Source organism: Bombus huntii, unplaced genomic scaffold (genome assembly GCF_024542735.1).
Source record: "Bombus huntii isolate Logan2020A unplaced genomic scaffold, iyBomHunt1.1 ctg00000060.1, whole genome shotgun sequence".
Taxonomy (NCBI): Eukaryota; Metazoa; Arthropoda; class Insecta; order Hymenoptera; family Apidae; genus Bombus; species Bombus huntii.
Genome location: NW_026099321.1, coordinates 1,147,718 through 1,173,478, shown reverse-complemented (window position 1 = coordinate 1,173,478; position 25,761 = coordinate 1,147,718). Strand labels below are relative to the sequence as shown.

The 25,761-nt window shown below is 42.6% G+C and overlaps 1 long non-coding RNA gene across 5 annotated transcripts; it reads right to left on the bottom strand.

Annotated features, from left to right (window-relative positions):
- Positions 1-1,866: 1,866 nt before the first annotated feature.
- Positions 1,867-20,102, bottom strand: LOC126875948 (uncharacterized). 5 transcript variants are annotated; one of them, XR_007693799.1, is made up of 3 exons: positions 19,602-20,100; positions 11,368-11,632; positions 1,867-2,180 (listed from the first exon to the last, which is right to left on the bottom strand). It is a non-coding gene; the product is annotated as an uncharacterized LOC126875948 (long non-coding RNA). The 5 variants fall into 5 exon arrangements; XR_007693797.1 differs by lacking the exon at positions 11,368-11,632 and adding an exon at positions 16,270-16,534 and having other exon boundaries at positions 1,868-2,180; positions 19,602-20,098; XR_007693801.1 differs by lacking the exons at positions 11,368-11,632; positions 19,602-20,100 and adding exons at positions 8,765-9,061; positions 16,720-16,867 and having other exon boundaries at positions 1,874-2,180.
- Between the last annotated feature and the right edge of the window lie 5,659 nt (positions 20,103-25,761).

Genomic DNA, 25,761 nt, shown 5'->3' with positions numbered 1-25,761 from the left:
GAAGCTTCTTGGCATTGGATTGGGTGTTGGAGTTGGTTTTTTAGTGATCGGATTAGGATTATTGGTTGTTAGTCGTTGCTGCTTAGGAAGTCGTAATCGTTCTATTCGTTTTGGTCGTCGATTTCGATCTTCCCTGAAGAATCGCTCGATGTCGGTGGCTTTCTTTTCGGCTTCAAGGATATTGTATGGTGGATTGGCGAGTAGTAATTGTCCTATTTCGCCTTTCAGGCCTCGGATAAAATCGATCACGGAGTCTTATAAAATCCTGCCGTTCATAGCTCGTCTAGTAATTTCGTCACGGTATTCGTTCGTTATACTGTATTGTAACTTATTGAGCGCTCTGCGGAACCTGATGATATAATTTTGCACACTTTCGTGGTGACGCTGTCTCGTTTCGTGTAGCTGGTCTTGATGTTCTCTAACAGAGTCTTGGGTGGCTACGTTTCGTCTTAGGGCATCGTACAGGTGTCCGTATTCGTATATCGGTATATTGCAGATGGCCATTGCGGCTTTACCCGCGATTTTCCCGATTTTTATCATTTTTAATAGTAGCGCGGGTTCGCTACACATGGCTCGTAATTCGCGTACTTCGCGTATGAATTCTTCTACTCCGATATTGTCTTCGCCGTTTAATTGCGGAATACATACTATCGCGTCTTTGGCCCGTAAGCTCGGAGAGGCGAATTGCGGTGGAAGGTCTTCGTAAGAGGGATGGTTGCCTTCTTCTGTTCGAATTGGAACGCATGGTGGGGAAGTTCTATCTCTCGCGGCAACAGATTCGTCCATAGTAATAAGGGAGCCTAGTTCTGTAGTAGCGTCGCGTCCTATTTTTATTTTAGAGATATTTTTGCCTAATAGTTCTATTTCCGCTGCACGCTTCTTATTTTCACTGTCGGCCGTCCGTTGTGTCTCTTCTACACGTTGCGCAAGAATTTCAATTTGTTTTTGTATCACGTCGAGTATGGCACGAATCGAATTGTCCGTACCTCCGTTTGTAGAAACGGTTTCAATAGTTTCGACTTTGTCTTTTCGTGATGTGGGCATGATTCTAATTGAGCTTATTGAGTCTGAACTACTGTTGCTATTTGGACTCGAAGCGCTTGAGAAACTGGGTTTTCTCACACGGTATCGTGAAAATGAATCCAGATTTTTCAGCTTACCGTAGTAGCTATGACCGTTGAGGAGTCTCAGGGATGTTTCCTCTCTGGCTGGTTCTAGATTCCGAATCTTATTCGTAGGCTTGCTCTGCGCTGACCGTAGTCCTCTCGTCTAGTTTCACCGTAGTGGAAAGTTGCTGCAGGGCTTCGTAGTAGCAAAGATTCGCACTGGGTCAGTTGATCCTTCGATCTACAATGATGCGCGTACGCCGAAATCGTAATTTCGTTTGCACTGAAGTGAATAGATCCTGGCACGGATCGCCAAAAATGTCGTGTAAAATTAAGGTAAAAATAAGGAACTTGTTAATTTCCGAAAAGGAGATTAAGTTCTTTTTATTTTTTTACTCAATTTATACAATTTTTTCGGTTCGCGATGATACACTTTCGATACTTGGATTAGTTAAGAATTTTTTATTAGACTGACTGGATGATTTTGAAGGGAGCATTTATATTCTTCCATTCGTTGGAGTGGGAGAAGGTTTTGTTTATACTTAGTGTAAAATTCGGAGAACGGCTGGAGTGATCGAATGCCACTCAGGCGGCTGAGAACGGGTGCTGACCGGACGGTCACACGCAATAAGGCGTTCGGAATTTCGGTTTGTTATATACAGTTGCTCGAATTTCGTCTGTGACAAAGCGCTCGTTTAACTCCATTTTACACTGCAAATGTAATGCACTACCGTTTAAGCGTAGAGACAAGCAAAATAGCGCCCAAACCGCGAAGATTTCGTCGATTTTGACGAAAACTAACTGTCATTTCCTTCCCGTTGGAGATATTTCGAAGTTTCAGTGCTCCTTGAACTCCATTTTACACTGCAAATGCAATGCACTACCGCTTAAACGTCGAAACAAGCAAAATAGCTCGCAAATCGCGGAGATTTCGTCCATTTTGATGAAAGCTAGCAGTCATTTCCTTCCCGTTGGAGATATTTCGACGCTTGAGCGCTCGTTGGACTCCATTTTACACTGCAAATGTAACGCACTATAGTTTAAGCGTCGAAACAAGCAAAATAGCTCGCAAATCTAGAAGATTTCGTCGATTTTGACGGAAACTAACTGTCATTTCCATCCCGTTGGAGATATTTCGACGCTTGAGCGCTCGTTGAACTCCATTTTAGACTGCAAATGCAATGCACTATCGCTTATGCGTCTAAGCAAGCAAAATAGCAGGCAAATCGCGAAAATTTCGCCGATTTTGACGAAAACTAACTGTCATGTCCTTCCCGTTGGAGATATTTCGACGCTTGAGCGCTCGTTGAACTCCACTTTACACTGCAAAAGCAATGCACTACCGTTTAAGCATCGACACAAGTAAAATGGCACGCAAATCGCGAAAATTTCGCCGATTTTGACGAAAACAAACTGTCATTTCCATCCCTTTGGAGATATTTCGACGTTTAAGCGCTCGTTGAACTCCATTTTACACTGCAAGTGCAATGCACTACCGTTTAAGCGTCGAAACAAGCAAAATAGCTCAAAAACCGCGAAGATTTCGTCGACTTTGTCGAAAACTAACTGTCATTTCCTACCCGTTGGAGATATTTCGACGTTTAAGCGCTCGTTGATCTCCATTTTACACTGCAAATGCAATGCACTACCGTTTAAGCGTCGAAACATGCAAAATAGCTCGCATATCGCGAAAATTTTGCCGATTTTGACGAAAACTAACAGTCAGTCCTACCCGTTGGAGATATTTCGACATGTAAGCGCTCGTTGATCTCCATTTTACACTGCAAGTGCAATGCACTACCGTTTAAGCATCGACACAAGTAAAATGGCACGCAAATCGCGAAAATTTCGCCGATTTTGACGAAAACAAACTGTCATTTCCATCCCTTTGGAGATATTTCGACGTTTAAGCGCTCGTTGATCTCCATTTTACACTGCAAATGCAATGCACTACCGTTTAAGCGTCGAAACATGCAAAATAGCTCGCATATCGCGAAAATTTTGCCGATTTTGACGAAAACTAACAGTCAGTCCTACCCGTTGGAGATATTTCGACATGTAAGCGCTCGTTGAACTCCATTTTACACTGCAAACGCAATGCACTACCGATAAAGCGCCGAAACAAGCAAAATAGTATAGCAAGTAGCGAAGATTTCGTCGATTTCGGTGAAATCTAGCCGCCATTTCCGTCCCGTTGGAGATATTTCGATGTTTTAGTGCTCGTTGAACTCCATTTTAGACTGCAAATGCAATGCACTACCGTTTAAGCGTCGAAACAAGCAAAATAGCTCGCATATCGCGAAAATTTCGCCGATTTTGACGAAAACTAACTGTCATTTCCTACTCGTTGGAGATATTTCGACATTTAAGCGCTCGTTGAACTCCATTTTACACTGCAAATGCAATGCACTACCGTTTAAGCTTCGATACACGCAAAATAGCTCCCAAGCCGCGAAGATTTCGTGGATTTTGACGGAAACTAACTGTCATTTCCTTCCCGTTGGAGATATTTCTACGTTTAAGCGCTCGTTGAAGTCCAGTTTACACTGCAAATGCAATGCACTACCGTTTAAGCGTCGAGACAAGCAAAATAGCTCGCAAATCGCAAAGATTTCGTGTATTTCGATGAAATATAGCCGTCATTTCCTTCCCGTTGCAGACTTTTCGACGTTTAAGCGCTCGCTGAACTCCATTTTACACTGCAAATGCAATGCACTACCGTTTAAGCTTCGAAACACGCAAAATAGCATAGCAAATAGCGAAGATTTCGTCGATTTCGGTGAAATCTAGCCGCCATTTCCGTCCCGTTGGAGATATTTCGAAGTTTAAGTGCTCGTTGAACTCCATTTTACACTGTAAATGCAATGCACTACCGTTTAAACGTCGAAACAAGCAAAATAGCTCGCATATCGCGAAAATTTCGCCGATTTTGACGAAAACTAACTGTCATTTCCTACCCGTTTTAGATATTTCGACGTTTAAGCGCCCGTTTAACTCCATTTCACACTGCAAATGCAATGCACTACCGTTTAAGCTTCGAAACACGCACAATAGCTCCCAAACCGTGAAGATTTTGTCGATTTCGATGAAATCTAGCCGACATTTCCTTCTCGTTGTAGATATTTCGACGTTTGAGAGCTCGTTGAACTCCATGTTACACTGCAAATACAATGCACTACCGCTTAAGCGTCTAAGCAAGCAAAATTGCTCGCAAATCGCGAAAATTTCGCCGATTTTGACGAAAACAAACTGTCATTTCCTTCCCGTTGGAGATATTTCGATGTTTAAGCGCTCGTTGAGCTCCATTTTACACTGCAAATGTAACGCAATACCGTCTCAGCGTCGAAACATGCAAAGTAGCTGGCAAATCGTGAAGATTCTGTCGATGATGACGAAATCTAGCCGTCATTTCCTTCCCGTTGGAGATATTTCGACGTTTAAGCTCTCGCTGAACTCAGTTTTACGCTGCAAATGTAAGGCACTACCGTTTAAGCGACCAAACAAGCAAAATAGCTCGCAAATCGCGAGTATTTCGTCGATTTTGATGACATCTAGCAGTCACTTCCTTCCCGTTGCAGATATTTCGCCGTTTAAGCGCTCGCTGAACTCCATTTTACACTGCAAATGCAATGCACTACCGTTTAAGCGTCTAAACAAGCAAAATTCCTCGCAAATCGCGAAGATTTCGTCGATTTTGATGACATCTAGCAGTCACTTCCTTCCCGTTGTAGATATTTCGCCGTTTAAGCGCTCGCTGAACTCCATTTTACACTGCAAATGCAATGCACTACCGCTTGAGCGTCTAAGCAAGCAAAATTGCTCGCAAATCGCGAAGGTTTCGTCGATTTTGACGGAAACTAACTGTCATTTCCTTCCCGGTGGAGATATTTCGACGCTTGAGCGCTCGTTGAACTCCATTTTAGACTGCAAATGCAATGCACTACCGCTTAAACGTCGAGACAAGCAAAATAGCTCGCAAATCGCGAAGATTTTGTCGATTTTGACGGAAACTAACTGTCATTTCCTTCCCGGTGGAGATATTTCGACGTATATGCGCTCGTTGAACTCCATTTTACACTGCAAATGCAATGCACTACCGTTTAAGCGTCGAAACAAGCAAAATAGCTCGCAAATCGCGGAGATTTCGTCCATTTTGATGAAAGCTAGCAGTCATTTCCTTCCCGTTGGAGATATTTCGACGCTTGTGCGCTCATTGAACTCCATTTTACACTGCAAATTTATTGCACTACCGTTTACGCGTCGAAACAAGCAAAATAGATCTTAAATCGCGAGGATTTCGTCGATTTTGACGAAAACTAACTGTCATTTCCTTCCCGTTGGAGATATTTCGACGCTTGCGCTCTCGTTGAACTCCATTTTAGACTGCAAATGCAATGCACTACCGCTTAAGCGCCGATACAAGCAAAATAGCTCGCAAATCGCGAAGATTTCGTCGATTTCGACGAAAACTAACTGTCATTTCCTTCCCGTCGTAGATATTTCGACGTTTAGGCGCTCGTTGAACTCCATTTTACACTGGAAATGAAATGCACTACCTTTTAAGCGTCGAAACAAGCAAAATAGCTCGCATATCGCGAAAATTTCGCCGATTTTGACGAAAACTATCTGTCATATCCTACCCGTTGGAGATATTTCGACGTTTAAGCGCTCGTTGAAGTCCAGTTTACACTGCAAATGCAATGCACTACCGTTTAAGCGTCGAGACAAGCAAAATAGCTCGCAAATCGCAAAGATTTCGTGTATTTCGATGAAATATAGCCGTCATTTCCTTCCCGTTGCAGACTTTTCGACGTTTAAGCGCTCGCTGATCTCCATTTTACACTGCAAATGCAATGCACTACCGTTTAAGCTTCGAAACACGCAAAATAGCATAGCAAGTAGCGAAGATTTCGTCGATTTCGGTGAAATCTAGCCGCCATTTCCGTCCCGTTGGAGATATTTCGAAGTTTAAGTGCTCGTTGAACTCCATTTTACACTGTAAATGCAATGCACTACCGTTTAAAACGTCGAAACAAGCAAAATAGCTCGCATATCGCGAAAATTTCGCCGATTTTGACGAAAACTAACTGTCATTTCCTACCCGTTTTAGATATTTCGACGTTTAAGCGCCCGTTTAACTCCATTTCACACTGCAAATGCAATGCACTACCGTTTAAGCTTCGAAACACGCACAATAGCTCCCAAACCGTGAAGATTTTGTCGATTTCGATGAAATCTAGCCGACATTTCCTTCTCGTTGTAGATATTTCGACGTTTGAGAGCTCGTTGAACTCCATGTTACACTGCAAATACAATGCACTACCGCTTAAGCGTCTAAGCAAGCAAAATTGCTCGCAAATCGCGAAAATTTCGCCGATTTTGACGAAAACAAACTGTCATTTCCTTCCCGTTGGAGATATTTCGATGTTTAAGCGCTCGTTGAGCTCCATTTTACACTGCAAATGTAACGCAATACCGTTTCAGCGTCGAAACATGCAAAGTAGCTGGCAAATCGTGAAGATTCTGTCGATGATGACGAAATCTAGCCGTCATTTCCTTCCCGTTGGAGATATTTCGACGTTTAAGCTCTCGCTGAACTCAGTTTTACGCTGCAAATGTAAGGCACTACCGTTTACGCGACCAAACAAGCAAAATAGCTCGCAAATCGCGAGTATTTCGTCGATTTTGATGACATCTAGCAGTCACTTCCTTCCCGTTGCAGATATTTCGCCGTTTAAGCGCTCGCTGAACTCCATTTTACACTGCAAATGCAATGCACTACCGTTTAAGCGTCTAAACAAGCAAAATTGCTCGCAAATCGCGAAGATTTCGTCGATTTTGATGACATCTAGCAGTCACTTCCTTCCCGTTGTAGATATTTCGCCGTTTAAGCGCTCGCTGAACTCCATTTTACACTGCAAATGCAATGCACTACCGCTTGAGCGTCTAAGCAAGCAAAATTGCTCGCAAATCACGAACGTTTCGTCGATTTTGACGGAAACTAACTGTCATTTCCTTCCCGGTGGAGATATTTCGACGCTTGAGCGCTCGTTGAACTCCATTTTAGACTGCAAATGCAATGCACTACCGCTTAAGCGTCGAGACAAGCAAAATAGCTCGCAAATCGCGAAGATTTTGTCGATTTTGACGGAAACTAACTGTCATTTCCTTCCCGGTGGAGATATTTCGACGTATATGCGCTCGTTGAACTCCATTTTACACTGCAAATGCAATGCACTACCGTTTAAGCGTCGAAACAAGCAAAATAGCTCGCAAATCGCGGAGATTTCGTCCATTTTGATGAAAGCTAGCAGTCATTTCCTTCCCGTTGGAGATATTTCGACGCTTGTGCGCTCATTGAACTCCATTTTACACTGCAAATTTATTGCACTACCGTTTACGCGTCGAAACAAGCAAAATAGATCTTAAATCGCGAGGATTTCGTCGATTTTGACGAAAACTAACTGTCATTTCCTTCCCGTAGTAGATATTTCGACGTTTTAGCGCTCGTTGAACTCCACTTTACACTGCAAATGCAATGCACTACCGTTTAAGCGTCGAAACATGCAAAATAGCTCGCATATCGCGAAAATTTCGCCGATTTTGACGAAAACTAACAGTCATTTCCTACCCGTTGGAGATATTTCGACATTTAAGCGCTCGTTGATCTCCATTTTACACTGCAAATGCAATGCACTACCGTTTAAGCGCCGAAACAAGCAAAATAGCATAGCAAGTAGAGCAGATTTCGTCGATTTCGGTGAAATCTAGCAGTCATTTCCTTCTCGTTGTAGATATTTCGACGTTTGAGAGCTCGTTGAACTCCATTTTACACTGCAAATGCAATGCACTACAGTTTAAGTGTCGAAACAAGCAAAATTGCTCGCAAATCGCGAAGATTTCGTCGATTTTGACGGAAACTAACTGTCATTTCCTTCCCGGTGGAGATATTTCGACGCTTGAGCGCTCGTTGAACTCCATTTTAGACTGCAAATGCAATGCACTACCGCTTAAGCGTCGAGACAAGCAAAATAGCTCGCAAATCGCGAAGATTTTGTCGATTTTGACGGAAACTAACTGTCATTTTCTTCCCGTTGGAGATATTTCGACGCTTGCGCTCTCGTTGAACTCCATTTTAGACTGCAAATGCAATGCACTACCGCTTAAGCGCCGATACAAGCAAAATAGCTCGCAAATCGCGAAGATTTCGTCGATTTTGACGAAAACTATCTGTCATATCCTACCCGTTGGAGATATTTCGACGTTTTAAGCGCTCGTTGAAGTCCAGTTTAGACTGCAAATGCAATGCACTACCGTTTAAGCGTCGAGACAAGCAAAATAGCTCGCAAATCGCAAAGATTTCGTGTATTTCGATGAAATATAGCCGTCATTTCCTTCCCGTTGCAGACTTTTCGACGTTTATGCGCTCGTTGAACACCATTTTGGACTGCAAATGCAATGCACTACCGTTTAAGCGCCGAAACAAGCAAAATAGCATAGCAAGTAGCGAAGATTTCGTCGATTTTGACGAAAACTAACTGTGATTTCCTACCCGTTGGAGATATTTCGACGTTTAAGCGCTCGTTTAACTCCATTTTACACTGCAAATGCAATGCACTACCGTTTAAGCTTCGAAACACGCAAAATAGCTCCCAAACCGCGAAGATTTCGTAGATTTTGGTGAAATCTAGCCGTCATTTCCTTCCCGTTGGTGATATTTCGAAGTTTAAGCGCTCGTTGAACTCCATTTTACACTGGAAATGCAATGCACTACCGCTTAAGCGTGTAAGCAAGCAAAATAGCTCGCATATCGCGATTATTTCGCCGATTTTGACGAAAACTAACTGTGATTTCCTACCCGTTGGAGATATTTCGACGTTTAAGCGCTCGTTGAACTCCATTTTACACTGCAAATGCAATGCACTGCCGCTTAAGCGTCGAAACAAGCAAAATAGCTCGCAAATCGCGGAGATTTCGCCGGTTTTGAAGAAAACTAACTGTCAATTCCTACCCGTTGGAGATATTTCGACGTTTAAGCGCTCGCTGAACTCCATTTTACACTGCAAATGCAATGCACTACCGTTTAAGCTTCGAAACACGCAAAATAGCATAGCAAGTAGCGAAGATTTCGTCGATTTCGGTGAAATCTAGCCGCCATTTCCGTCCCGTTGGAGATATTTCGAAGTTTAAGTGCTCGTTGAACTCCATTTTACACTGCAAATGCAATGCACTACCGTTTAAACGTCGAAACAAGCAAAATAGCTCGCATATCGCGAAAATTTCGCCGATTTTGACGAAAACTAACTGTCATTTCCTACCCGTTTTAGATATTTCGACGTTTAAGCGCCCGTTTAACTCCATTTCACACTGCAAATGCAATGCACTACCGTTTAAGCTTCGAAACACGCACAATAGCTCCCAAACCGTGAAGATTTCGTCGATTTCGATGAAATCTAGCCGACATTTCCTTCTCGTTGTAGATATTTCGACGTTTGAGAGCTCGTTGAACTCCATGTTACACTGCAAATACAATGCACTACCGCTTAAGCGTCTAAGCAAGCAAAATAGCTCGCAAATCGCGAAAATTTCGCCGATTTTGACGAAAACAAACTGTCATTTCCTTCCCGTTGGAGATATTTCGAAGTTTAAGCGCTCGTTGAGCTCCATTTTACACTGCAAATGTAACGCAATACCGTTTCAGCGTCGAAACATGCAAAGTAGCTGGCAAATCGCGAAGATTCTGTCGATGATGACGAAATCTAGCCGTCATTTCCTTCCCGGTGGAGATATTTCGACGCTTGAGCGCTCGTTGAACTCCATTTTAGATTGCAAATGCAATGCACTACCGCTTAAGCGCCGATACAAGCAAAATAGCTCGCAAATCGCGAAGATTTCGTCGATTTTGACGAAAACTATCTGTCATATCCTACCCGTTGGAGATATTTCGACGTTTAAGCGCTCGTTGAAGTCCAGTTTAGACTGCAAATGCAATGCACTACCGTTTAAGCGTCGAGACAAGCAAAATAGCTCGCAAATCGCAAAGATTTCGTGTATTTCGATGAAATATAGCCGTCATTTCCTTCCCGTTGGTGATATTTCGAAGTTTAAGCGCTCGTTGAACTCCATTTTACACTGGAAATGCAATGCACTACCGCTTAAGCGTGTAAGCAAGCAAAATAGCTCGCATATCGCGATTATTTCGCCGATTTTGACGAAAACTAACTGTGATTTCCTACCCGTTGGAGATATTTCGACGTTTTAAGCGCTCGTTGAACTCCATTTTACACTGCAAATGCAATGCACTACCGCTTGAGCGTCTAAGCAAGCAAAATTGCTCGCAAATCGCGAAGGTTTCGTCGATTTTGACGGAAACTAACTGTCATTTCCTTCCCGGAGGAGATATTTCGACGCTTGAGCGCTCGTTGAACTCCATTTTAGACTGCAAATGCAATGCACTACCGCTTAAGCGTCGAGACAAGCAAAATAGCTCGCAAATCGCGAAGATTTTGTCGATTTTGACGGAAACTAACTGTCATTTCCTTCCCGGTGGAGATATTTCGACGTATATGCGCTCGTTGAACTCCATTTTACACTGCAAATGCAATGCACTACCGTTTAAGCGTCGAAACAAGCAAAATAGCTCGCAAATCGCGGAGATTTCTTCCATTTTGATGAAAGCTAGCAGTCATTTCCTTCCCGTTGGAGATATTTCGCCGCTTGAGCGCTCATTGAACTCCATTTTGCACTGCAAATTTAATGCACTACCGTTTACGCGTCGAAACAAGCAAAATAGATCTTAAATCGCGAGGATTTCGTCGATTTTGACGAAAACTAACTGTCATTTCCTTCCCGTAGTAGATATTTCGACGTTTTAGCGCTCGTTGAACTCCACTTTACACTGCAAATGCAATGCACTACCGTTTAAGCGTCGAAACATGCAAAATAGCTCGCATATCGCGAAAATTTCGCCGATTTTGACGAAAACTAACAGTCATTTCCTACCCGTTGGAGATATTTCGACATTTAAGCGCTCGTTGAACTCCATTTTACACTGCAAATGCAATGCACTACCGTTTAAGCTTCGAAACACGCAAAATAGCTCGCATATCGCGAAAATTTCGCCGATTTTGAAGAAAACTAACTGTCAATTCCTACCCGTTGGAGATATTTCGACGTTTAAGCGCTCGCTGAACTCCATTTTACACTGCAAATGCAATGCACTGCCGTTTAAGCTTCGAAACACGCAAAATAGCTCCCAAACCGCGAAGATTTCGTGGATTTTGATGAAATCTAGCCGTCATTTCCTTCTCGTTGTAGATATTTCGACGTTTGAGAGCTCGTTGAACTCCATTTTACACTGCAAATGCAATGCACTACCGTTTAAGCATCGAAACAAGCAAAATTGCTCGCAAATCGCGAAGATTTCGCCGATTTTGACGAAAACTATCTGTCATTTCCTACCCGTTGGAGATATTTCGACGTTTAAGCGCTCGTTGAAGTCCATTTTACACTGCAAATGCAATGCACTACCGTTTAAGCGTCGAGACAAGCAAAATTGCTCGCAAATCGCAAAGATTTCGTCGATTTCGATGAAATATAGCTGTCATTTCCTTCCCGTTGCAGACTTTTCGACGTTTATGCGCTCGCTGAACACCATTTTGGACTGCAAATGCAATGCGCTACCGCTTAAGCGTCGGGACAAGCAAAATACCTCGCAAATCGCGAAGATTTCGTCGATTTTGACGAACACTAACTGTCATTTCCTTCCCGTTGGAGATATTTCTACGTTTAAGCGCTCGTTTAACTCCATATTACACTGCAAATGCAATGCACGACCGTTTAAGCGCCGAAACAAGCAAAATAGCATAGGAAGTAGCGCAGATTTCGTCGATTTCGGTGAAATCTAGACGCCATTTCCGTCCCGTTGGAGATATTTCGAAGTTTAAGTGCTCGTTGAACTCCATTTTACACTGCAAATGCAATGCACTACCGTTTAAAACGTCGAAACAAGCAAAATAGCTCGCATATCGCGAAAATTTCGCCGATTTTGACGAAAACTTACTGTCATTTCCTACCCGTTTTAGATATTTCGACGTTTTAGCGCCCGTTTAACCTCATTTCACACTGCAAATGCAATGCACTACCGTTTAAGCTTCGATACACGCAAAATAGCTCCCAAGCCGCGAAGATTTCGTGGACTTTGACGGAAGCTAACTGTCATTTCCTTCCCGTTGGAGATATTTCTACGTTTAAGCGCTCGTTGAACTCCATTTTACACTGCAAATTTAATGCACTACCGTTTAAGCGCCGAAACAACCAAAATAGCTCGCATATCGCGAAAATTTCGCCGATTTTGACGAAATCTAACTGTCATTTCCTACACGTTTTAGATATTTCGACGTTTAAGCGCTCCTTTAACTCCATTTTACACTGCAAATGCAAAGCACTACCGTTTAAGCTTCGAAACACGCAAAATAGCTCCCAAACTGCGAAGATTTCGTGGATTTTGGTGAAATCTAGCCGTTACTTCCATCCCGTTGGAGATATTTCGACGATTAAGCGCTCGTTGAACTCCATTTTACACTGCAAATGTAATGCACTACCGTATAAGCGTCGAGACAAGCAAAATAGCTCGCAAATCGCGGAGATTTCGTCCATTTTGATGAAAGCCAGCAGTCATTTCCTTCCCGTTGGAGATATTTCGACGCTTGAGCGCTCGTTGAACTCCATCTTACACTGCAAATGTAATGCACTACCGTTTACGCGTCGAAACAAGCAAAATAGCTCGCATATCGCGAAAATTTCGCCGATTTTGAAGAAAACTAACTGTCAATTCCTACCCGTTAGAGATATTTCGACGTATAAGCGCTCGCTGAACTCCATTTTACACTGCAAATGCAATGCACTACCGTTTAAGCTTCGAAACACGCAAAATAGCTCCCAAACCGCGAAGATTTCGTCGATTTTGACGGAAACTAACTGTCATTTTCTTCCCGTTGGAGATATTTCGACGCTTGCGCTCTCGTTGAACTCCATTTTAGACTGCAAATGCAATGCACTACCGTTTAAACGTCGAAACAAGCAAAATAGCTCGCATATAGCGAAAACTTCGCCGATTTTGACGAAAACTAACTGTCATTTCCTACCCGTTTTAGATATTTCGTCGTTTTAGCGCCCGTTTAACACCATTTCACACTGCAAATGCAATGCACTACCGTTTAAGCTTCGAAACACGCAAAATAGCTCCCAAACCGCGAAGATTTCGTCGATTTCGATGAAATCTAGCCGGCATTTCCTTCTCGTTGTAGATATTTCGACGTTTGAGAGCTCGTTGAACTCCATGTTACACTGCAAATGCAATGCACTACCGCTTAAGCGTCTAAGCAAGCAAAATTGCTCGCAAATCGCGAAAATTTCGCCGATTTTGACGAAAACAAACTGTCATTTCCTTCCCGTTGGAGATATTTCGAAGTTTAAGCGCTCGTTGAACTCCATTTTACACTGCAAATGTAACGCAATACCGTTTCAGCGTCGAAACATGCAAAATAGCTGCCAAATCGCGATGATTCTGTCGATGATGACGAAATCTAGCCGTCATTTCCTTCCCGTTGGAGATATTTCGACGTTTAAGCTCTCGCTGAACTCAGTTTTACGCTGCAAATGTAAGGCACTACCGTTTATGCGTCGAGACAAGCAAAATAGCTCGCAAGTCACGAAGATTTCGTCGACTTCGATGAAATATGGAAGTCATTTCTTTCCCGTTGCAGATATTTCGACGTTTATGCTCTCGTTGAACTCCATTTTACACTGGAAATGCAATGCACTATCGTATAAGCGTCGAGACAAGCAAAATAGCTCGCAAATCGCGGAGATTTCGTCCATTTTGATGAAAGCCAGCAGTCATTTCCTTCCCGTTGGAGATATTTCGACGCTTGAGCGCTCGTTGAACTCCATCTTACACTGCAAATGCAATGCACTGCCGCTTAAGCGTCGAAACAAGCAAAAGAGCTCTCAAATCGCGGAGATTTCGCCGGTTTTGAAGAAAACTAACTGTCAATTCCTACCCGTTGGAGATATTTCGACGTTTAAGCGCTCGCTGAACTCCATTTTACACTGCAAATGCAATGCACTACCGTTTAAGCTTCGAAACACGCAAAATAGCATAGCAAGTAGCGAAGATTTCGTCGATTTCGGTGAAATCTAGCCGCCATTTCCGTCCCGTTGGAGATATTTCGAAGTTTAAGTGCTCGTTGAACTCCATTTTACACTGCAAATGCAATGCACTACCGTTTAAACGTCGAAACAAGCAAAATAGCTCGCATATCGCGAAAATTTCGCCGATTTTGACGAAAACTAACTGTCATTTCCTACCCGTTTTAGATATTTCGACGTTTAAGCGCCCGTTTAACTCCATTTCACACTGCAAATGCAATGCACTACCGTTTTAAGCTTCGAAACACGCACAATAGCTCCCAAACCGTGAAGATTTCGTCGATTTCGATGAAATCTAGCCGACATTTCCTTCTCGTTGTAGATATTTCGACGTTTGAGAGCTCGTTGAACTCCATGTTACACTGCAAATACAATGCACTACCGCTTAAGCGTCTAAGCAAGCAAAATAGCTCGCAAATCGCGAAAATTTCGCCGATTTTGACGAAAACAAACTGTCATTTCCTTCCCGTTGGAGATATTTCGAAGTTTAAGCGCTCGTTGAGCTCCATTTTACACTGCAAATGTAACGCAATACCGTTTCAGCGTCGAAACATGCAAAGTAGCTGGCAAATCGCGAAGATTCTGTCGATGATGACGAAATCTAGCCGTCATTTCCTTCCCGGTGGAGATATTTCGACGCTTGAGCGCTCGTTGAACTCCATTTTAGATTGCAAATGCAATGCACTACCGCTTAAGCGCCGATACAAGCAAAATAGCTCGCAAATCGCGAAGATTTCGTCGATTTTGACGAAAACTATCTGTCATATCCTACCCGTTGGAGATATTTCGACGTTTAAGCGCTCGTTGAAGTCCAGTTTAGACTGCAAATGCAATGCACTACCGTTTAAGCGTCGAGACAAGCAAAATAGCTCGCAAATCGCAAAGATTTCGTGTATTTCGATGAAATATAGCCGTCATTTCCTTCCCGTTGGTGATATTTCGAAGTTTTAAGCGCTCGTTGAACTCCATTTTACACTGGAAATGCAATGCACTACCGCTTAAGCGTGTAAGCAAGCAAAATAGCTCGCATATCGCGATTATTTCGCCGATTTTGACGAAAACTAACTGTGATTTCCTACCCGTTGGAGATATTTCGACGTTTAAGCGCTCGTTGAACTCCATTTTACACTGCAAATGCAATGCACTACCGCTTGAGCGTCTAAGCAAGCAAAATTGCTCGCAAATCGCGAAGGTTTCGTCGATTTTGACGGAAACTAACTGTCATTTCCTTCCCGGTGGAGATATTTCGACGTATATGCGCTCGTTGAACTCCATTTTACACTGCAAATGCAATGCACTACCGTTTAAGCGTCGAAACGAGCAAAATAGCTCGCAAATCGCGGAGATTTCTTCCATTTTGATGAAAGCTAGCAGTCATTTCCTTCCCGTTGGAGATATTTCGCCGCTTGAGCGCTCATTGAACTCCATTTTGCACTGCAAATTTAATGCACTACCGTTTACCGCGTCGAAACAAGCAAAATAGATCTTAAATCGCGAGGATTTCGTCGATTTTGACGAAAACTAACTGTCATTTCCTTCCCGTAGTAGATATTTCGACGTTTTAGCGCTCGTTGAACTCCACTTTACACTGCAAATGCAATGCACTACCGTTTAAGCGTCGAAACATGCAAAATAGCTCGCATATCGCGAAAATTTCGCCGATTTTGACGAAAACTAACAGTCATTTCCTACCCGTTGGAGATATTTCGACATTTAAGCGCTCGTTGAACTCCATTTTACACTGCAAATGCAATGCACTACCGTTTAAGCTTCGAAACACGCAAAATAGCTCGCATATCGCGAAAATTTCGCCGATTTTGAAGAAAACTAACTGTCAATTCCTACCCGTTGGAGATATTTCGACGTTTAAGCGCTCGCTGAACTCCATTTTACACTGCAAATGCAATGCACTGCCGTTTAAGCTTCGAAACACGCAAAATAGCTCCCAAACCGCGAAGATTTCGTGGATTTTGATGAAATCTAGCCGTCATTTCCTTCTCGTTGTAGATATTTCGACGTTTGAGAGCTCGTTGAACTCCATTTTACACTGCAAATGCAATGCACTACCGTTTAAGCATCGAAACAAGCAAAATTGCTCGCAAATCGCGAAGATTTCGCCGATTTTGACGAAAACTATCTGTCATTTCCTACCCGTTGGAGATATTTCGACGTTTAAGCGCTCGTTGAAGTCCATTTTACACTGCAAATGCAATGCACTACCGTTTAAGCGTCGAGACAAGCAAAATTGCTCGCTAATCGCAAAGATTTCGTCGATTTCGATGAAATATAGCTGTCATTTCCTTCCCGTTGCAGACTTTTCGACGTTTATGCGCTCGCTGAACACCATTTTGGACTGCAAATGCAATGCACTACCGCTTAAGCGTCGGGACAAGCAAAATACCTCGCAAATCGCGAAGATTTCGTCGATTTTGACGAACACTAACTGTCATTTCCTTCCCGTTGGAGATATTTCTACGTTTAAGCGCTCGTTTAACTCCATATTACACTGCAAATGCAATGCACGACCGTTTAAGCGCCGAAACAAGCAAAATAGCATAGGAAGTAGCGCAGATTTCGTCGATTTCGGTGAAATCTAGACGCCATTTCCGTCTCGTTGGAGATATTTCGAAGTTTAAGTGCTCGTTGAACTCCATTTTACACTGCAAATGCAATGCACTACCGTTTAAAACGTCGAAACAAGCAAAATAGCTCGCATATCGCGAAAATTTCGCCGATTTTGACGAAAACTTACTGTCATTTCCTACCCGTTTTAGATATTTCGACGTTTTAGCGCCCGTTTAACCTCATTTCACACTGCAAATGCAATGCACTACCGTTTAAGCTTCGATACACGCAAAATAGCTCCCAAGCCGCGAAGATTTCGTGGACTTTGACGGAAGCTAACTGTCATTTCCTTCCCGTTGGAGATATTTCTACGTTTAAGCGCTCGTTGAACTCCATTTTACACTGCAAATTTAATGCACTACCGTTTAAGCGCCGAAACAACCAAAATAGCTCGCATATCGCGAAAATTTCGCCGATTTTGACGAAATCTAACTGTCATTTCCTACACGTTTTAGATATTTCGACGTTTAAGCGCTCCTTTAACTCCATTTTACACTGCAAATGCAAAGCACTACCGTTTAAGCTTCGAAACACGCAAAATAGCTCCCAAACTGCGAAGATTTCGTGGATTTTGGTGAAATCTAGCCGTTACTTCCATCCCGTTGGAGATATTTCGACGATTAAGCGCTCGTTGAACTCCATTTTACACTGCAAATGTAATGCACTACCGTATAAGCGTCGAGACAAGCAAAATAGCTCGCAAATCGCGGAGATTTCGTCCATTTTGATGAAAGCCAGCAGTCATTTCCTTCCCGTTGGAGATATTTCGACGCTTGAGCGCTCGTTGAACTCCATCTTACACTGCAAATGTAATGCACTACCGTTTACGCGTCGAAACAAGCAAAATAGCTCGCATATCGCGAAAATTTCGCCGATTTTGAAGAAAACTAACTGTCAATTCCTACCCGTTAGAGATATTTCGACGTATAAGCGCTCGCTGAACTCCATTTTACACTGCAAATGCAATGCACTACCGTTTAAGCTTCGAAACACGCAAAATAGCTCCCAAACCGCGAAGATTTCGTCGATTTTGACGGAAACTAACTGTCATTTCCTTCCCGTTGGAGATATTTCGAAGTTTAAGCGCTCTCGTTGAACTCCATTTTAGACTGCAAATGCAATGCACTACCGTTTAAAACGTCGAAACAAGCAAAATAGCTCGCATATAGCGAAAATTTCGCCGATTTTGACGAAAACTAACTGTCATTTCCTACCCGTTTTAGATATTTCGACGTTTTAGCGCCCGTTTAACACCATTTCACACTGCAAATGCAATGCACTACCGTTTAAGCTTCGAAACACGCAAAATAGCTCCCAAACCGCGAAGATTTCGTCGATTTCGATGAAATCTAGCCGGCATTTCCTTCTCGTTGTAGATATTTCGACGTTTGAGAGCTCGTTGAACTCCATTTTACACTGCAAATGCAATGCACTACCGTTTAAGCGTCGAGACAAGCAAAATAGCTCGCAAATCGCGAAGATTTCGTCGATTCTGACGAAAACTAACTGTCATTTCCTTCTCGTTGTAGATATTTCGACGTTTGAGAGCTCGTTGAACTCCATTTTACACTGCAAATGCAATGCACTACCGCTTAAGCGTCAAAGCGAGCAAAATTCCACGCAAATCACGAAGATTTCGTCTATTTTGACGGAAACTAACTGTCATTTCCTTCCCGTTGGAGATATTTCGACTCTTAAGCGCTCGTTGAACTCCATTTTACACTGCAAATGCAATGCACTACCGTTTAAGCGTCGAGACAAGCAAAATAGCTCGCAAATCGCGAAGATTTCGTCGATTTTGTCGAAAACTAACTGTCATTTCCTTCCCGTTGGAGATATTTCAACGTTTAAGCGCTCCTTGGACTCCATTTTACACTGCTAATGCATTGCACTACGGTTTATGCGTCGAAACTAGCAAAATAGTTCGCTAATCGCGAAGATTTCGTCGGTTTCGATGAAATATAGCCGTCATTTCCTTCCCGTTGCTGATATTTCGACGTTTATGCGCTCGTTGAACACCATTTTACACTGCAAATGTAATGCACTACTGTTTATGCGTCGAAACAAGCAAAATTGCACGCAAATCGCGAAGATTTCGTCGATTTCGATGAAATCTAGCCGTCATTTCCTTCCCGTTGCAGATATTTCGACGTTTATGCGCTCGTTGAACACCATTTTACACTGCAAATGCAATGCACTACCGCTTAAGCGTCTAAGCAAGCAAAATAGCTCGCAAATCGCGAAGATTTCGTCGATTTTGTCGAAAACTAACTGTCATTTCCTTCCCGTTGGAGATATTTCAACGTTTAAAGCGCTCCTTGGACTCCATTTTACACTGCTAATGCATTGCACTACGGTTTATGCGTCGAAACTAGCAAAATAGTTCGCTAATCGCGAAGATTTCGTCGATTTCGATGAAATCTAGCCGTCATTTCCTTCCCGTTGGAGATATTTCGACGTTCAAGCGCTAGTTGAACTCCATTTTACACTGCAAATGTAACGCATCACCGTTTAGGCGTCGATACAAGCAAAATAGCTCACAGATCGCGTAGATTTCGTCGATTTCCATGAAATCTAGCCGTCGTTTCCTTCCCGTTGGAGATATTTCGATGTTTAAGCGCTCGTGGAACTCCATTTTACAATGCAAATGTAATGCACTACCGTTTAAGCGTCGAAACAAGCAAAATAGCTCACAAATCGTGAAGATTTCGTCGATTTCGATGAAATCTAGCCGTCATTTCCTTCCCGTTGGAGATATTTCGACGTTCAAGCGCTAGTTGAACTCCATTTTACAATGCAAATGTAACGCATCACCGTTTAGGCGACGAAACAAGCAAAATAGCTCACAAATCGCGAAGATTTCGTCGATTTCGATGAAATCTAGCCGTCATTTCCTTCCCGTTGGAGATATTTCAATGTTTAAGCGCTCGTTGAACTCCATTTTACACTGCTAATGCAATGGACTACCGTTTAAGCGTCGAAACAAGCAAAATAGCTCACAAATCGCGAAGATTTCGTCGATTTCGAAGAAATCTAGCCGTCATTTCCTTCCCATTGGAGATATTTCGATGTTTAAGCGCTCGTTGAACTCCATTTTACACTGCACATGCAATCCACCACCGTTTAGGCGTCGAAACAAGCAAAAGAGCTCACAAATCGCGTAGATTTCGTCGATTTTAAAGCAATCCAGACTTCATTTCCTTCCCGTTGGAGATATTTCAACGTTTAAGCGCTCCTTGGACTCCATTTTACACTGCTAATGCATCGCACTACCGTTTAAGCGTCTAAACAAGCAAAATAGATCACAAATCGCGAAGATTTCGTCGATTTCGATGAAATCTAGCCGTCATTTCCTTCCCGTTGGAGATATTTCGACGTTTAAGCACTCGTTGAACTCAGCTTTACACTGCAAATGTAACGCATCACCATTTAGGCGTAGAAACTAGCAAAATAGCTCACAAATCGCGAAGATTTCGTCGATTTCGATGAAATGTAGCCGTCATTTCCTTTCCGTTGGAGATATTTCGACGTTTAAGCGCTAGTTGAACTCCATTTTACACTGCAAATGTAACGCATCACCGTTTAGGCGTCGAAACAAGCAAAACAGCTCACAAATCGCGTAGATTTCGTCGATTTCGATGAAATCTAGCCGTCATTTCCTTCCCGTTGGAGATATTTCGATGTTTAAGCGCTCGTTGAACTCCATTTTACAATGCAAATGTAATGCACTACCGTTTAAGCGTCGAAACAAGCAAAATAGCTCGCAAATCGCGAAGATTTCGTCTATTTCGATGAAATCTCGCCGTCATTTCCTTCCCGTTGGAGATATTTCAATGTTTAAGCGCTCGTTGAACTCCATTTTACACTGCTAATGCAATGCACTACCGTTTAAGCGTCGAAACAAGCAAAAGAGCTCACAAATCGCGTAGATTTCGTTGATTTTAAAGCAATCTAGACGTCATTTCCTTCCCGTTGGAGATATTTCAATGTTTAAGCGCTCGTTGAACTCCATTTTACACTGCTAATGCAATGGACTACAGTTTAAGCGTCGAAACAAGCAAAAGAGCTCACAAATCGCGTAGATTTCGTCGATTTCGTTGAAATCTAGCCGTCATTTCATTCCCGTTGGAGATATTTCGATGTTTAAGCGCTCGTTGAACTCCATTTTACACTGCTAATGCAATGCACTACCGTTTAAGCGTCGAAACAAGCAAAAGAGCTCACAAATCGCGTAGATTTCGTCGATTTTAAAGCAATCTAGACGCCATTTCCTTCCCGTTGGAGATATTTCGACGTTCAAGCGCTAGTTGAACTCCATTTTACACTGCAAATGTAACGCATCACCGTTTAGGCGTAGAAACAAGCAAAATAGCTCACAAATCGCGAAGATTTCGTCGATTTCGATGAAATCTAGCCGTCATTTCCTTCCCGTTGGAGATATTTCGACGTTCAAGCGCTAGTTGAACTCCATTTTACACTGCAAATGTAACGCATCACCGTTTAGGCGTCGAAACAAGCAAAATAGCTCACAAATCGCGTAGATTTCGTCGATTTCGATGAAATCTAGCCGTCGTTTCCTTCCCGTTGGAGATATTTCGATGTTTAAGCGCTCGTTGAACTCCATTTTACACTGCAAATGTAACGCATCACCGTTTAGGCGTCGATACAAGCAAAGTAGCTCACAAATCGCGTAGATTTCGTCGATTTTAAAGCAATCTAGACGTCATTTCCTTCCCGTTGGAGATATTTCAACGTTTAAGCGCTCCTTGGACTCCATTTTACACTGCTAATGCATTGCACTACCGTTTAAGCGTCGAAACTAGCAAAATAGCTCGCTAATCGCGAAGATTTCGTCGATTTCGATGAAATCTAGCCGTCATTTCCTTCCCGTTGGAGATATTTCGACGTTCAAGCGCTAGTTGAACTCCATTTTACACTGCAAATGTAACGCATCACCGTTTAGGCGTCGAAACAAGCAAAATAGCTCACAAATCGCGTAGATTTCGTCGATTTCGATGAAATCTAGCCGTCATTTCCTTCCCGTTGGAGATATTTCTATGTTTAAGCGCTCGTGGAACTCCATTTTACAATGCAAATGTAATGCACTACCGTTTAAGCGTCGAAACAAGCAAAATAGCTCGCAAATCGCGAAGATTTCGTCGATTTCGATGAAATCTCGCCGTCATTTCCTTCCCGTTGGAGATATTTCAATGTTTAAGCGCTCGTGGAACTCCATTTTACAATGCAAATGTAATGCACTACCGTTTAAGCGTCGAAACAAGCAAAATAGCTCGCAAATCGCGAAGATTCCGTCGATTTCGATGAAATCTCGCCGTCATTTCCTTCCCGTTGGAGATATTTCAATGTTTAAGCGCTCGTTGAACCCCATTTTACACTGCAAATGTAACGCATCACCGTTTAGGCGTCGATACAAGCAAAATAGCTCACAAATCGCGAAGATTTCGTCGATTTCGATGAAATCTAGCCGTCATTTCCTTCCCGTTGGAGATATTTCGATGTTTAAGCGCTCGTGGAACTCCATTTTACAATGCAAATATAATGCGCTACCGTTTAAGCGTCGAAACAAGCAAAATAGCTCGCAAATCGCGAAGATTTCGTCGATTTCGATGAAATCTAGCCGTCATTTCCTTCCCGTTGCAGATATTTCGACGTTTATGCGCTCGTTGAACACCATTTTACACTGCAAATGTAACGCATCACCGTTTAGGCGTCGATACAAGCAAAATAGCTCACAAATCGCGAAGATTTCGTCGATTTCGATGAAATCTAGCCGTCATTTCCTTCCCGTTGGAGATATTTCGATGTTTAAGCGCTCGTGGAACTCCATTTTACAATGCAAATATAATGCGCTACCGTTTAAGCGTCGAAACAAGCAAAATAGCTCGCAAATCGCGAAGATTTCGTCGATTTCGATGAAATCTAGCCGTCATTTCCTTCCCGTTGCAGATATTTCGACGTTTATGCGCTCGTTGAACACCATTTTACACTGCAAATGCAATGCACTACCGCTTAAGCGTCTAAGCAAGCAAAATAGCTCGCAAATCGCGAAGATTTCGTCGATTTTGTCGAAAACTAACTGTCATTTCCTTCCCGTTGGAGATATTTCAACGTTTAAGCGCTCCTTGGACTCCATTTTACACTGCTAATGCATTGCACTACGGTTTATGCGTCGAAACTAGCAAAATAGTTCGCTAATCGCGAAGATTTCGTCGATTTCGATGAAATCTAGCCGTCATTTCCTTCCCGTTGGAGATATTTCGACGTTCAAGCGCTAGTTGAACTCCATTTTACACTGCAAATGTAACGCATCACCGTTTAGGCGTCGATACAAGCAAAATAGCTCACAGATCGCGTAGATTTCGTCGATTTCCATGAAATCTAGCCGTCGTTTCCTTCCCGTTGGAGATATTTCGATGTTTAAGCGCTCGTGGAACTCCATTTTACAATGCAAATGTAATGCACTACCGTTTAAGCGTCGAAACAAGCAAAATAGCTCACAAATCGTGAAGATTTCGTCGATTTCGATGAAATCTAGCCGTCATTTCCTTCCCGTTGGAGATATTTCGACGTTCAAGCGCTAGTTGAACTCCATTTTACAATGCAAATGTAACGCATCACCGTTTAGGCGTCGAAACAAGCAAAATAGCTCACAAATCGCGAAGATTTCGTCGATTTCGATGAAATCTAGCCGTCATTTCCTTCCCGTTGGAGATATTTCAATGTTTAAGCGCTCGTTGAACTCCATTTTACACTGCTAATGCAATGGACTACCGTTTAAGCGTCGAAACAAGCAAAATAGCTCACAAATCGCGAAGATTACGTCGATTTCGAAGAAATCTAGCCGTCATTTCCTTCCCATTGGAGATATTTCGATGTTTAAGCGCTCGTTGAACTCCATTTTACACTGCACATGCAATCCACCACCGTTTAGGCGTCGAAACAAGCAAAAGAGCTCACAAATCGCGTAGATTTCGTCGATTTTAAAGCAATCCAGACTTCATTTCCTTCCCGTTGGAGATATTTCAACGTTTAAGCGCTCCTTGGACTCCATTTTACACTGCTAATGCATCGCACTACCGTTTAAGCGTCTAAACAAGCAAAATAGATCACAAATCGCGAAGATTTCGTCGATTTCGATGAAATCTAGCCGTCATTTCCTTCCCGTTGGAGATATTTCGACGTTTAAGCACTCGTTGAACTCAGCTTTACACTGCAAATGTAACGCATCACCGTTTAGGCGTAGAAACTAGCAAAATAGCTCACAAATCGCGAAGATTTCGTCGATTTCGATGAAATGTAGCCGTCATTTCCTTTCCGTTGGAGATATTTCGACGTTTAAGCGCTAGTTGAACTCCATTTTACACTGCAAATGTAACGCATCACCGTTTAGGCGTCGAAACAAGCAAAACAGCTCACAAATCGCGTAGATTTCGTCGATTTCGATGAAATCTAGCCGTCATTTCCTTCCCGTTGGAGATATTTCGATGTTTAAGCGCTCGTTGAACTCCATTTTACAATGCAAATGTAATGCACTACCGTTTAAGCGTCGAAACAAGCAAAATAGCTCGCAAATCGCGAAGATTTCGTCGATTTCGATGAAATCTCGCCGTCATTTCCTTCCCGTTGGAGATATTTCAATGTTTAAGCGCTCGTTGAACTCCATTTTACACTGCTAATGCAATGCACTACCGTTTAAGCGTCGAAACAAGCAAAAGAGCTCACAAATCGCGTAGATTTCGTTGATTTTAAAGCAATCTAGACGTCATTTCCTTCCCGTTGGAGATATTTCAATGTTTAAGCGCTCGTTGAACTCCATTTTACACTGCTAATGCAATGGACTACAGTTTAAGCGTCGAAACAAGCAAAAGAGCTCACAAATCGCGTAGATTTCGTCGATTTCGTTGAAATCTAGCCGTCATTTCATTCCCGTTGGAGATATTTCGATGTTTAAGCGCTCGTTGAACTCCATTTTACACTGCTAATGCAATGCACTACCGTTTAAGCGTCGAAACAAGCAAAAGAGCTCACAAATCGCGTAGATTTCGTCGATTTTAAAGCAATCTAGACGCCATTTCCTTCCCGTTGGAGATATTTCGACGTTCAAGCGCTAGTTGAACTCCATTTTACACTGCAAATGTAACGCATCACCGTTTAGGCGTAGAAACAAGCAAAATAGCTCACAAATCGCGAAGATTTCGTCGATTTCGATGAAATCTAGCCGTCATTTCCTTCCCGTTGGAGATATTTCGACGTTCAAGCGCTAGTTGAACTCCATTTTACACTGCAAATGTAACGCATCACCGTTTAGGCGTCGAAACAAGCAAAATAGCTCACAAATCGCGTAGATTTCGTCGATTTCGATGAAATCTAGCCGTCGTTTCCTTCCCGTTGGAGATATTTCGATGTTTAAGCGCTCGTTGAACTCCATTTTACACTGCAAATGTAACGCATCACCGTTTAGGCGTCGATACAAGCAAAGTAGCTCACAAATCGCGTAGATTTCGTCGATTTTAAAGCAATCTAGACGTCATTTCCTTCCCGTTGGAGATATTTCAACGTTTAAGCGCTCCTTGGACTCCATTTTACACTGCTAATGCATTGCACTACCGTTTAAGCGTCGAAACTAGCAAAATAGCTCGCTAATCGCGAAGATTTCGTCGATTTCGATGAAATCTAGCCGTCATTTCCTTCCCGTTGGAGATATTTCGACGTTCAAGCGCTAGTTGAACTCCATTTTACACTGCAAATGTAACGCATCACCGTTTAGGCGTCGAAACAAGCAAAATAGCTCACAAAT